The 15,528-nt window shown below is 42.1% G+C and overlaps 1 protein-coding gene across 3 annotated transcripts in view; it reads right to left on the bottom strand.

The window, feature by feature from the left end:
• MAMLD1 (mastermind like domain containing 1) overlaps positions 1-15,528 on the bottom strand; it is a 249,857-nt gene that overhangs the window by 82,349 nt on the left and 151,980 nt on the right. The window lies entirely within an intron of this gene.

The following is a 15,528-nucleotide window of genomic DNA, read 5'->3' on the forward strand; positions in this document are numbered from 1 at the left end:
AGGTGTGGAAGACTTACTAGCATTTGTAATAAGAGATCTAGTTTCTAAGATTATTCCTGAAATAGTGATATGAGTAAATAACACTCTGTAGAATTAGGAAGAAAGTTATTTGAATACAACCCCTTTACTGTAACCAAATACATAAAAGTGGAGCCAGAATCTGGCCTTGCTTTCCTGAAAGTTTTCCAGACAGCAATCACCTTCAACTTGCAGTGAACTTAGAGACCTCCAAACCCACTTTGTACCCTGAGCTAATAAATATTGGCAATAACAGTTCATCAACAGAGAAACATTAGTTTTTAGCTTTGCTGAAGCCTTTGGCTTGCCTGTGACAGCTGTAACAATGGGCCCGCTTCCCTGAGCAGTATTTGTGGTATTTCAGCTTGCATTGTTTGGAAACTTATTGGTTTGCTTTTCTAGTGCTTTTGCCTTTTATATTATTTAAAATTACTTTGATCTATTTTGTCAATTGAAAAAAATTAAACACAAACACAATAAACTTTTGTGGGTGTAAACACCCTGGATTCTACAGCCTCTGAGGGCTAGATCTCAAAAGGTTTCAGTGACTAAGGGGAGGTGTATCAACATCTGATGTTTGGGTTTGATGGGCTGCTCAGACCAAATCTACTACCCTGCCTGAGGTGCTGAGGCCCAAACACAGCATTAGGGCATCAGCATGGGATCTAAAACAGCCAATATGCTGAGCAGGACCCAAAATGAGCAGGCTCAGTGAAGATATACATTCATCACACTTGAATTAAGCTCCACCTGGAAGGAGGTGCCACTGTCTGCCCAGTGTGCAATGTCAGAAACCCTCCCCTGAAGATACATGTGTGTGTAAGGGCTCCCACCTTTCTCCCCGGACATTTCTGAACTAAAATACATATGTATGGAACATGTAGGGCACCCAGGGATTCACACATGCTGTAGCTGGACCTACTGACAACACCATGATCAGACGATGAACAGTGGGTCCATGTCAGTTTTCTATATCAGTTATTGTCAAGAAGTTTTGCCATTTATGACTCTTGACAAACATTTGAAGTTCCTGACAGATGACAATACTTCCTAAGAACTGTAACTGGCCTTGTTCACTTCATAAAACTAGACCAAAGGCCTCTCCCAAAAGGAAGATGATGTGGGTAGGGTGTATTGGAGTCCTGTCCCTGCTCTGCAGCAGGAATGATGCTGCTGCCTTTAGTTGCCAAGGGCATCTTGGCAGGTAGTGGTTTGTGTTGTCCTCGGTAAGGCGGGGTGTGCTCTCAGAGGGAAATCAAATCCAGACACTTTTAGCAGTTAGTCCATGACAGAACTGTGGCAGCATTTTCCTTCTGAGCCTGCTGGCTTAAGCCGTGTAGGCTCTGGGTGTCACTCCAGCCGCTCAGTGCCAAGTGTGCCCATGCTGCCAGACCTGGTGCACTGGGCTGATCGGCCTGTAGGGTATGTGCTGGGATGCTCACCAGTGGCAAGGACAGCTTTGGGTGTGCTCAAAAGCTTAATTTCAGGCAGTAGAAGCATTTAACAAATCCCTTCCAAAGATCACTCATTTTCAGCGATAGGTAATGGCTAAACAGGGGACTTCAGGGCTGCAATTTTGGTTTTTAGTGATTAAATTATGAGACCTTTCTTTAGGCATATTTACACTAGTTAACCTGGGGGAATCCTTGGCTGCTCTGGAATCAATAACTTAACTTTCACTGGCTTCTTCAGGGCAGTATTTCATCTTCTCAGGTTAGGCTCACCCTAAGCATGTTGCAGGCTACCTTATTGCTGTGCTTCTGTTCTGTTTTGAGAAAGTGACTTGTAGGATTCTGCAGAAAAGATGTGATTCTAATGGCATCAAGGCTGTTATGGTCATGAGGCTTGACAAAACACACTCTGTTACCTCAAATGCTTCTCCCAGTGCTGGGCATCAAACGTGGGCCTGACTTGCTGTGATTAATCACATTCTTTATCAATTTTACAATAGTTTGCCACATTTAATTTAGCATCTTTAATATCCATAGAAAATATAGTTTGCTTTGTTCCTTTATAAAACTAGTATAATTTCTTTCCACATGGAGATGTCTCATTCAAAAGCCAGACTTGGAGAGCTGAGAAATTGTAACTTTATCTGAAAAATAACAATAGCATGAAAAGAGTGCCTTGAACCAAAACAAAAACCCAAAAAACATAACAAACCAAAAATATCCCGAACAAGACCAATGTTTTTATTTTACTCACTGTTCTGAAAAAGAAGTACCTTTCTACCTAAGGAGAACAAGCAAGATGCAATATGCTAAATAACTGCCCAAAGTTGTGTTCACCAAACAAAGGGATTGTGCACTCAGACATAGCCTTGATGGTTTGTGTCAGCAACAGGCACTGCCAATCTAAGATGGCCAAGGGCTAGAGAAAAGATCTGCATCCTCCAGGCTGGTGTGAACTAAAGGTGCTACAGCTGAGCACCAGGTAACCATGATGCTGGGACTCTGTTCTCTCAGGAGAACTGTGCCAGACCTCCAGCTGGCCTCTGCTGTTCCTGACATCAGAAAGGATAACACAAGTCTGAGCAGACAAGGGCTGCCCCACAGCATGTCTTGTACACTGAAGGGAAGCAGCAACTGAGCAGCACAAGGATTCACCACAGGTTCACTGAAGGATTGACAAGTTTGTCAGTGCCTCAGAACCAGATGGATGGCAAGCAAGTGATGCTTTCGACTTACACATTTGAAACCTGAAATCAGGTAAATCAATGGCTTGGGCTAGACGAACCTTCAGTTGGACTAGTCAGGACTGCATTTCTTATGCTAGATCAGATCAGCAATCCAGCTAATTTGGCATCTTGTCTCTGACCACAGGCAATAGCTTCTGATGTTACAGAAGATAGAAAAGAAACTTCTACTGAGCAGTTGCAGGACAAATTGCAGGTAGTGGTGCAAGCCTCTTAGCAAGTTTCTTTTTAAGCAAAGCAAGTCTGTAATTGGCTGATGCTCAGAACCAGGAAGGCTCATGTCCTTTGGGTACTTCCCCATAGTACAGTGCAATAAACTAAGGATGAGATTACTAATGGATGAAAAATTTCAATTAATTTCTGAAAGTCACAATACTATCAGCATCAGTAACATTGTGTTGTGTAAAAGAGCATCTCAGGTCATTTCTGAATGTATTTAATTGCATGTTCTTTTTCATAGAACCTAACCATCCTTTGATGTTATGGTTTGGGTTGGAAGACATCTTAAAGACCATTTACCTCCAGTCCCTTCCATGGGCAGAGATACCTTCCACCAGAGCAGGTGGCTCAGGACCCCATCCAACCCCACTGTGAACACTTCCAGGGATGGGGTATCCACAGCTTCTCTGGGCAATCTGTGCAGGGCCTCAACACTCACAGTAAAGAACTCCTTCCAAATATTTAATCTACATCTACCATCTTTCAGTTTCTCTCTTTTCAGTCCTATCAATACATGATTTTTTTCCTACTAGAAGTATATGGAAAATACCTAAAAATAGATAAAATGCACCAATAAACAATTCTAATTTACTCAGTAATGCTCACTACATTGAGTAATTTTCTAAGTCATATATAAAAATATATGTATATAATTGGTAATGTAGCAATTCAGTTCTTTTAAAGAACATTAATTTTAGGCAAATAAGCTTCAAGAAAAAAAAAAAGCTTTTTATTGTATTCAGTTAACTAAAGTTTTTCAGCATGATCTTCACTGGACACAAAAGAACATGTATGATCAACTCTTTATAAGTCTTTCAACTTCCGTAAGTCATTATCTACATGAGTTCCCATGGAAGAGTCTAGAGTAAAATCATCAAAGGATGGACGCCCATACTAACATTTCAGTGGTTACATTAATTACTTTAGAAAATTATATAAATTAAAGTGAATTACAATTCTGTCTTTTATACAGAAAAATAGACACCAATCTAATATCTCTGTTAGGAGTTAAGAGATGACAACTCTATGAGTAACTTCTTCATATTTTCAGAAAAGTACATCAGTGGCTGTCTTCTACTAAAATATCACTTAAAATCAAGTTGTTAATGTCTGCTTAGTGGCTAAATGTTTGTTTCAAATAGATATCTTTTGAACTTAATTTTTAAACTCAGAAATCAATTATTTGTATAGCTCCTAGATCCACTTAGGCACATGCAAACATTATGTATGAGTGTCTCAGAATGGAAGGGATTACCCAAGTGCTGAGGGAAGCACGCAGATGATCAGGGTGGTGAAATGCTGACAGGTTGCTCAGAGGGTTGGGGGATGTCCCATCTCTGGAGACTTTCAAGGTCAGGTCAGACAGGGCTCTGAGCAACCTGGCATAGCTGGAAAATGTCCCTGCTCAGTGCAGGGGGTCTGGACCAGATGACCTTTAAAGGTCCCCTCCGACCCAAACCATTCTGTGATTCCATGAGCTATTTTTATAGAAGACTTCCAGACATTTCAATTCTGACCATCTTGCAGCTAATAAGATTTTTCATTAAAACCACAGAAGCTGATACAAATGAACATAATATCACATTTAATAGCTCTATTGTCAGCAACAACACATTGAAATGTTTGATAATGCATGACATTTCTTCAATTCTGACTTGTGCATAAAACATCTTCCCTCTTGAATTGTGATGTGTGCTCTCAGCAGGCTGCTGCTGGCTCTGCCCAGTGAGTACAGACCCTGTGCTGGACTGCAGGTGTGTTGGGTGGCAGGTCTGAGGCTGCTGCACATTCCACCTGCAGCCTCAGTCACATCTCAGAATAAACTGACTGTCATTTGCTGAAGTGAGAAGTACCTGCAAACACTCAGGCATTGTTTAAACAAGCCCCTGTCTCTCCCCAGGAGATGTCTTTTCTCCAAGCATTATGTTCAGCAGCCTTGTCACATTTATCAATTACTCCAGCAGCCAAGTGGGCAAAGAGCCAGGTCCCAGCACATGGGGGGTATTGGATCAGGAGCAAACAGTGACAGGCGTCACTTGCCAAATTTCCAGGTTAACGGTAGGTCTAGGCAATAGGACACACTTATTTGAATCTTGTACCCAACTGCAAGTAAGACACCACTCAGAATATGTAATAACACAAAAAAGGCTCAGCAATAATTCTAGCCTTGCTGTTTCTCACTGCTGGATCACACTGTTGATCAGGGACATACAGACCTGCCTCAGTCCCTCTTGAAGTCAACAGAAAGGCAGAATCTGACCCATATTCCAAATTGCTTTAAATATCGAAGCATAAGAAAATGCTTCTACATTCACATAATTTTGCTTTACTCAGAAAACACACAGTTTTTCCTTAATTTTCCCTTTCATTTCTAAAGCTGTCCTCTCTTTGCTAAAGCTATTTTTTAAAACATTCTCTATTTCATGACTGTCAAAGTATTCTTTCTATGCCAGATACATGGCAAAGTTACATATTTTTCAACTCAAAACAATTTACATGAATATTCATAAACTACCTGATGGCAGAATTGGCCCTGAGATTTAAACCCATAAAACTCACAGAAACAAATGTTACCCTCTTTCCTTTGTCAGAGATCCCTTGGATCATGCTTAGAAATTATACTTGTATGCAGTTGCCAAGAAAATGCAAAACCAGTGCATGAAACATTGTATGTTCTGTTTATTAAAGAAGAATGTCTGTGATGATACAGATATTCAGCCAGACTAGGATGCTGCCAATGTCAGTTTGTGATTTACTAGAAATTATTGATTTCAATTCTTGGTTTCCCAGGGCTACTGAGCATATCCTGTCATATAAATATGCATCTGTTTGCTAGAGGCTGCAGCCTTCTGTAGAAATGAGTGGTGTCTCAACTAGTGTCAGATTTCTTGAACCAAAAAAAAAATAAAGCTTTACTTCCCTTCAGTAAAGGAATGAATAAAAACTCTTATACATTTCTATGTCCAATACAATATCAACAAAACTATGACATCCATCCAGAATTGTACTTTTTGTTATTCAAATAAATACGGTGGCACAGTCCAGAGAAATTGTACTACCACCCTCCCTGTCCCCCAAAGGAAAGTACAAGACCAGTAACATCAGACTTCTCATATAACACAAGAAGGAGCCTGAACTTAACTGCTTTTAGGTACATATAACTTACAAGTCAGTTACACAACATGCAGGTGCAAAAGGCTGATGAGTATAGTTACTCTTTGTTCATTAGGGCCAAAAGTGATAGTTGAATTGCCAGCACTTGTAAAAGGCAGAAAGGAGAATACCACTGGGAGCCCTTGGGAGCTCCAGCATGTGTGTCCTCTAAACTGTCCCTCTCCCAGGACCCTCTGTTCTCCTGCCCACCTTCTGCTCCTGGTCACCCAATGCATTCCTGCACAGCATTTCTCTCATTTAACCCTACTTAAGGGTTAAAGACTTTCTCTTGGTCCTTCTGCTGTGTTCACACCTCTAATTCCAGCTACCCACTCTGCTTTCCTCCCTTTCCCAAGGGAAGTACTCCAGGGTGGAGACAGGTCTCCCATCTACTGATGGAGCTGCCAGCATGTGCCACAGGGTACAAAGGCATTTTTGGAATTTGGTGAAAGATGCTGACAGTTCTGCTCCATGCAGAATGTGGTCCATACCCATCTCAGTGTTCAGAGAAGAGGTATGGTTCTATATTTTTCTCCAAAAAAACCTCCCTGTTTTACCATCACTTTTCTCAAGTCAGTTGCATACCCTAATGAATTCTATGTTTACAAAAATACAAAATGTCCAAGGCTGACAATGGTGGCAGAAATGACAGAATAAACAGGACAGCATTTTCTTTTGTCTTCTCACTTGTTTATGTACAGTGCAGAATAGATGAAGTTTGGGACCAAGAGAGCAGGGCACAGCATCACAGGACCAGCCGGTGTAACCTTGGCAGGTAAAGACTGTGGGATGGACAAGAATCAGCTTCGCTCCCTCCCTGCTGCCCTGGCTGGGACAGGGAAGGCACTTCCCTCCCAAAGAGGTGATGGTGATCATTCCTGCTCTGCCTTCCAGCTCTGCCCACTTGGAGCAGCATCACCTGCCCTTTACACATGACACTGGGGGAAGCTGGGTTCTGCAGGGCAGGATGGAAAAGGTGGGAAGCAGCTCCCAGCCGTGGGGAACATTCCCACAAACACAACAGCCCCACAGAGCAGGGAGCACCACATTGTCAAGGAAGGAGCCCTCTCATTTGGGGACAATTTTCAACTGGCTTGGAAATGAATTCCTTCTGAGCACTCTGGCTCTTCCTAAAGTATTTGAAAACAACTTATTGCCAGATTATGGTGAGATCATCTTGCTCTTGCAGGAAAAAGAAAGGAGAGAGAAAAGGAAGCACTGCAACTTCCCAAGCCACTTCAGCACTAATAGCAGTATGATCCCTAATCAATGCAGAAGGGATGACAGCAACAATAAGTGTTAACTGCTGAGCTGAAGGGGCTGTTTAACCTGGCTAGGAAAAGTTATTTCTGCCACAACTATTTGAAAAAAAAACCATTGGCAATTAAATTAATTCAAGCACATCATCTCTTTTCATGGGGAAAATGTAGAAAAAATCCAGGCAGAGAATTAATGGCACCTAGATTAATGAGAAACTGCTCAAGAAGAGAAAAATAATGGTTTTCTAAAGTATATTCATATTACATTCTGTGGTAGCACCATATGCTAGTTTCCTAGATGCTGGTAATCCTGATGTATTTTTATCTTGGCTAGTACCAAGGAGGGAGCTGTACAAGGCCAAGTTCTTCCCACATACCCATGTTGAAAGCAGTTTACCTTCGCTCTGCGTTGTGAATGTGAACCAAGACAGCCTTGCAACTGCTTCAGAGCATGCCTTTATTTTCTGGCTGTATCTGACTGGCTTTTAAAAATCATCCCACTGCATTTCTTGAGTCTTTGATGAAGCCTGTTTTTCAATGATAGAGCCCAGAAATGTTGGACTTAGAAATCATAAGCCTCTACTGCTTCCATTTAAGGGTCAGATTCACTAATTAGATGCAGCAGGAGACTATAAATTGTTCACGTTCCAGACAGAGGAGAACAACAAAAAGCCATTCTGTGTTAGTGGGGATGTATTAACATATATGTAGGACTTCATTCCTCTCTAAGTTGAACCAATATTCTTTAATCAGTCCTTAGAAATCACTTCTGAAGGTGGTGGCATTCTTCCATTACTAGACAGGAACAAACAGCTCTGACTATACTAGCAAAAAGAACCACCACTAATTAACATTGTTTAATTGGATAGATTTGAAATAGCTATACCACAGGTGACCCTAACTCTGGCCTGCTGCTGAATTATCATACTAGCAGCCATGCTGCTCTGCTCCAGCTGCACCTCTAGACACTTAACCACAGATCTCGATGCAATTTCTGGTGCAGTGATTCTGAGGCTTCTAAAGAGTCAGTAGTCCAAGGATGAAAGTGACCACACATTCAAAATTCACATTATTTTAAGGATTCTTGAAAGATGCTGGTATGGGCATGTATCACAGTTTCCACAGGGGCCATGGGAAAGGGTTTTTGAGACAGCAGGATTGAAGTCAATGGCATTGAAATGGAGCACAGGGCTCGGAGCAGTTTTCTCAGGTGGCACTCACCTGATACAGAGCAGCCTAAAGAGGTGGGGCAAGAGGCAATTGCAACTTTGGATGTAATGCCTAGGAGGAAAGCAAGACACAGTATGTCCCAGGAAAGTATGGGAGCCAAACAGCAATTCATCCACCAAAAAAAAAAAAATTTAAAAAAAGTAGATTTGTCTCAGCCAGGGACCTCAGGAGGAAAATCCAAGCGTCCCTGACCATTCATGCTATGCTCATCAGCACAGTATGTGACTCCCTGTGATCACACTGCCTTTTGGGAACTTTTAGCCACTCTGAAGATAGGTGTGGTAGCACCTCGGAGTCACTCTGGAAACCAGGAATACACGTTTGGGAGGCATCTTTTATAATTGGCATGGCTGAGCTGCAGCTCTGCCTCAGGCAGAAGGTAGACTCTGTCTCGCTGGGGGTGGTGAAATGAAATCTCTTAGCACAGAAAGAACACAGAGCAGCTCAGAAGCCTGGAGGAAGGGGCTGGCACCTGGGGTTGCACAGAACCTCCTTGCAAAGCAACTGGAGGGAATTTTTTTCCCCAAGTGAGGGAACTGTGCGGAGGATGTTGTTTCCAAAGTCACCAGTGAAGTAGGGAAATTGAAATAATGAGCTACAGGAATCTTTCTGCATTTTGGCAAGATTTGAATCCACAGCTGTTTATAAGAAAGTAATTAGTGGCCTGTCAAGCACTTTGAAGATGTTCTGAGTGCTAGAAAATTGTGATAAACTTATCTTTCTGTGCCTCTGTGGCTTGTGAGCGATTATTCAATCAGTGGGGTTGTTGACTGGAAGCCTCAGCCAAACAGTGATTGGGTTTCTAAACTATTCAATTACCTCTAATGAAGAAGGATCAGAGAAACAACCCTTAAACACCTTAAACAGAGCAGCAGTATTAACACACAAAATAACTCTCAGGAGAAACCTCCAGACACTTGCCAAGGTTGGCTTTGGAGCCAACTGTGATACAAATGCATAAAATATTAGTTCCTTAATGGTTGTGAAGTGTTGCTCTTTAAAGGTTACTGTCTTCCTGTCCAGACAAGGCTGCAGTGGAATGATGAATGAAGTGATCCATAAATCTGAGGTTTTCAAGCACCTGCAACTCCCATTGGGGTCAACAGGAATTTTGGATTACTGGGATTTAGCCAGTAAAACCTGATTCTGCATGAGATTAAGAATCCCCAGGGCTGTTGGCCTCATCAGCCACAGTGTTTACCTGATGAAGTACTTGGAATGACTGCTCAAAAAATGCTGATTATTTGGATGCATGTTTGTGATGGGAGACTTGATCTCTAAAGCACAGGGACCAGGTCTGTGCCAGAGAGGCTGCCTGGAAGTGAAACTGGGCAGAAATCTCTCTCTGGCTAGCAGAGGAGCATAGTGATCCCTGCAAAAAGTGTAAGACAGGATTCTGCTTCCGAGGCAATTTCTCTCTCTTCTCCATTACAAGTCTCGCCATATACAAAGAGCTGACTTGTTATTGGAGCTCAAAGGAATTAATGAGCTCAAAAGAATGTGACGAGGAGAGAATGCTACAATTCCACTGGGAAGAGCTGCTTCTTTTTGTTTAACTTTTGCATTCGGTTAATATTTGACTGTGGCCTTGGAGCACGGTATCACCGTGCAGCCTCTGCCCTGCTGCAGCACAAACACTGCACCTGCCCGTAGCTGTCTACAAGCGCTGTGTGTGTCTGCATTTTTGAAAGTATCTCACGGTTTTGTTTCCTGTGAATGTGCATTCAGCCCTGCACACTCGTGAAATGCTTAGCTGGGCTTGGGAGCGTGTACATGGCGGGCCACAGTGGGGGGATGGGGCAGGGGAAGAAAGAGGGGCTGTAAGGCAGCTTGAGAACTGATATCATGCTAGTGTGAAACTTCTTTGTGAAGGGAACAACACTGCCAGGTTTTGGCTTAAAGATTCTCAACCACTCCAGCAGCTTTAGAAACTTGAACGTGTCCTAGGCTCAGCTGTGTGCAGACACAATGCTGGAGAGGAGCCCCCATTTAAAATGGTGCCAAGGGCTCCAACAGCTTCTGAAATTCCAGGATCAGGCCCTAAAAATAACAACACGTTTGACCCAACATAGCCAGCAGAGCCAGAGGAGATTGATAGGCTGCACAGCATAGTTCTAAGCCAGCTTTCCTAAACTCCAAACCCATTAAATATTTAGGTGGCCATATGCAAATCATTTAAATTCTGTTTCTCAGAAGCACACCATGGTGTACAGATGTGCTTTGTGCCGAGATCCTCATCCTAGGCTTTCAGCAACTACTTATTTTAAACCAGTAAAGGACTTAAGTAATGGCTAATTGTAAGCTACCTTTTTTTTTTTTTTAAGGGTATTTATTTATGAGGGAGGAGGGGGAGGAAGCAGAAATGCAAAGACCTGAGTTTCTGTCAAAGCTAACTCACATAGAAGAAAACACACTTTTGTGACTGTACCAAAACCCCAGGATTGCTCAGATATTTTCAACCCCCTCCATGGGTACCAATTTGCTAATTCAACAAATAAACAGCCCTTTATGTAGGAGCTGTCTCGTGGACACTGTGAACACTTTAGAGACCAGGGCCCCAGATCTTCTTTTCTTCATGTCACTGTGAATTTGCTCGTGGAAGTGTATGACACCGCGGAGCGAACAGCTGAGCTCATGCTTCAGGCATTCTCCCAGGACCCAGGGGGAGGGGGCTCTCTGCCAGCCCTCGGCCGCCTCTCCCCTCGCATTTACACACACACAAATCATGTTATCATAGTGAAAATATGCAAGAATTCCAGGAAGCAGAGGAAGTTTGTATGGTGACCTTAATTTATTTTTTTCCAGAGGGAGATCACACCGAATGTAAAAAGGACGGTGGACGCTAGCTAAATTCATTAGCAGATATTTTAATTTTCATTGCAACTCTTTCTTCTGCCGTAATTTGTCTTTTAGGATTAATGCTGTTTGTATTTTATCCCATGTGGCTACTTTGACTGAGAGAACTGAAATCACTTAGTGAGAAGTCTATGAGAACTATTTGGACTCAAAAAAAAAAATTGTAAAAGAGGTCCCAGGGCATTCTGGTTCCTATTTTCCATTACAGTACAGTAAAATTGGGTGAGACTGTTTCTGGAGGGAAGGGAAGGAAAGGGTGGATTAAAGAGTGGGCTAGCACATTAGGCTTTGGCACATGGAGGCCTGCGTTTATTTTGCTTTACAGTTCTGGGCTGGAACTCTTAAAATGCTGATCAGTTTGGCCCCAAACTCAATTGCACTTCTAAAAACACACTTAACTTTAAACCTGCAAATGCCTTTGGAAGACTGTGGGACCTTAGAAGCTGCTGTTCTGGGAAGTGCAGTTACCTGCACTGGCTGGTGCACAGCACCTTGCAACATCCAACCATTCCCAGCAGCTCATCCCTGATTCCCTGCCCCTCTCCCTGCCACCAGCTCACCCCAGCCTCCCTGCTCCTTTCATTAGTACTCACACCTGAGAGGCTTTGCACACATTCCAACACAGCCACTCCACCACCTCTAGCACACTGATGCAGAGCCAGGGAAATAGAACCTGAGTCCTTAAACACTCATCTCTCTCCACACACTATGGACAGTGTGGTCACACACCAACTTGTAAAATGGCACGTAAAGATACCCCATTCCTCTTAACTGGCCAACAAGGAACCCAAGCATGGAACACATTTCTGTTTAATTGCAGGGGTCAGTTGTCTCTCATCCTGGCGGCCTCCATGAGGAACACCAGCCATACCTGGTGGAGCACTGGCTGTGCCCTGTGCCCCCAGCACACCTGAGCCTGGTGGTTATTCCTGAGGAACCTCATGCCCTGTTGTGTGCTAGGGCTCTTCAGGCTTTGTAAAATATTCTTTGACCAGCATGTTTAACTTGTAATATGACTGGACATTAATCCTGGACACATCTTGAAGACTTTGGTTTGAGAATTTATCAGATTGCTTAGAATTTCTTTGCAAACTATTTAATCCCTTATGTTTCTCTGTTGCAAACTTAAGCTCAAAGCCTGATTCAATTTTAAATGAGCAAGCCTGTTCTTCTAGCTAGCAGGCAGTCTGTGATGTATATTTGGGCCAGGCATCCCCACCCAACAGCTCTGCTCAAACAAGTAGGGCCATCACAGCAAAATCTCCTGAACAGCTTGGTGTCGGCAGCCTCCCTGAAATCAAGGGATATGTCACAAAAGCTGTCAGTGTAGGACTTGTCCCACAGAATTTATTGCTCTATTCAAGTTTTCCTTTATTCTTTTCTACATGTTTTCTGAATGCACTTTTTTCTCTCTCCCTCCGCTTGCCCCCCATTTTATTCTCTTGTCACATATTTCAAACATACACCTGCCTTCCCTGCCTCAACTCTGGAGGACTCAGGCAGAAGGTGGAGGAAAAGCAGTATTTGAATTATATTTTGGTTTTCAGACTATTCAGACATACAAGTAGGCAATGCAAGCCTGCTACTTTGCATTTTGTGGCACTGAGGCTTTTTTCTTGTTACGCATACAACCCCCTACCAGCTGCAGTCTAGATTTACACCATGAGGAAAAAATACAGTAGAACTAGATTGGAGATTAATCAAAGCAAATTCTGACCCGCTGTTACATGTGTCTCAAAGATTTAAAAAGTAAAATTAAAAAATGAGGAGGCTTTGCTTTGGTAATAAACATTAAAACAAAAAGGCACAACTTTCCCAAATATGCTGTGAAGAGAAGACAGATGCCTTCTAAGGCTTCTTGGTGTCTCTGGCCATTGTTGTGGATTCGTGGCTGTACGCTGCCAGCACGGGGAGCTGCCCCAGCAGGGTCCAGCATTCCTGGCTCCAGCACATGCTGAAAACATCCAGCGCCTTCTGGGGTGTCCAGGCAGACTACAGAGCCCAGCTCACCTGCCTCCTGCCCACTGGGAAAACTAATGATCCAGAGGTTTTGGTGTAACTAACCACACTGCCCAGGAGAGAGCCAAAAAACTCCCTCTGGGATCTTTTCTACACAGAAATCCTTTCCAGTCACTTGTTTGTGAATCTAAATTGTATAGCTTGTGAATTATAAAAACAGAAAGTCACATACAATGATGAATTATCAATTATCCTGAAATGTGACATATTCTTCAGCTTTTAGAGGTATTTTTATTCTATAGGGATTACAATCAGGTGCAAGTTTGTAGTTAGCAATCATTAGAGTAGCACTGCTAGTCTTCATTAAACTTTTGGGCTACCATCCTCAAATGGCATAAACTAACATAGCTCCACTTAAGTTAATGTAGCTCTACTTAGCTGCAACTTCTGGGGAGCTAGCTTTTGCTTTCTTGGGAGGAGAAAAAAGAACAAAACCCCAAATAATTAGTAGGGTGAATATTTTCTGTTTTTAAAAAATAAATTCACAGGTGGCACAGGTAAATCACTGTGTTTAGATATAAGAATTGAGAAGATACGAGGACTTGTGAAAACCATCTGTAGCTAGAAGAACAAATACTCCCATCCTTACTGGCCTGTATGAGATATTTTAAAGACATCACAAATGGTTTTAAGTATTTTTCTCAGCAAAGACATGGCTGAATTGGCCCATGCGTGTAATCAGGGCAGGCTTGTACAGTAAGGCCCCGATTCAGCTAAGTGCTGGAGCACACCTTCAGCTTTTAGTGCATGAGTGGCTTCATTGAAGTCCTTAGTAATTACATGTTTTGCTGAATCAGGACCTGAATTTATTTTGGGTAGGAGGGCCTTAATATCTTCCAAGGAATTATAGTTATTACAAGGGACAGTCTATAAATTATTGTTTAAGTTAAAATCAATTTCTAGATAATACATATCCCTAAAAGACAGATTGTTAGTTTGTATGAGCTTTGTAACAAAACTTTAATTAAACCCTTTTTAAATAAAACCTGTCGTACATTATACTGCTAATTGACTTGACCTGGTACAAAGAGGACTCTGCCAGCTAGAGGAGACTAAAGGAGATTATTCTGTCTGGTGCTGCAGTGATTGTGCGTTAATAAAATTTATTTCTGCAGTCTTGCCCAACTCCCTATTGTGTATTCAAGAAATGTGTGGGCTTGAAGCCAGTCATCACAAAGTAAAAAGTAATAAAACCTTAAAAGCTGACTTTTTCTACCTCATTCTGCTGCTTTGCTGTAGCACAAAGTACATGGTACAGTCTGCTGCATGCACATCTCAGGATTCTCTTTTTAAATTATTTTAATTTGTTTTTTCAATTATGTTAAACTCTGCACTTTATTAATGTGAGCACAGTAACAAGCAAAGGACAATTAAAGGATTCAAAAAAGCTCAGTGATGAAATAGTCTGGGTGTGGCAATCATATTTTATTGCCACTACACTGATTACATACAATATAACACATCTAGCAATTAGAGAAACATGTTAATCCTCCTGGCCCAGACCTATTTCACACAGAATTCATTTCAGGGGGCCAAATTCTTCATTTACCCTCATGTAAGTGAATCTGAAATAGCTTCTTGCCAATCAGTAGAATCATTTGGATTGACATTCATGTAAATGACAGCAAAATACGACCTGCTGACTTCACAGAGTTATTCCTGAAAGATGCTGGGTGCAATCACAAAAAAGTAATCACAAGAACTTATGCAAGAAATACATGGAATAAACAGGAGAACTTGAAAGTTTTAATACGTGCTCAAAATTATGAATTAATTGGCACAAGAAACTTGTTGGAATAATTCACACGACTAGAATATTAATATATCTAGTGGAGCTTGTTCAGGGAGAAGGACAAAATGCTGTCCACAGACACATTCATCCCACAGTGTAAAACACGGGAAGAGATAACCAGCTGAAAATCTCTAGCTAATAACAGCAGAGGGAGTGAACACAGGTGCTATCACAGTAGAGGGAGGGTTTGGAGGGGGGTGTACAGAGTAAAGCCACAAAGAACAGATGGACAGAACTTCTTTTGGAGTGCAAGAAGATTAATCATACACACATCCAGGCCACTGGGC

The sequence above is a fragment of the Taeniopygia guttata genome, chromosome 4A (genome assembly GCF_048771995.1).
Source record: "Taeniopygia guttata chromosome 4A, bTaeGut7.mat, whole genome shotgun sequence".
Classification (NCBI taxonomy): Eukaryota; Metazoa; Chordata; class Aves; order Passeriformes; family Estrildidae; genus Taeniopygia; species Taeniopygia guttata.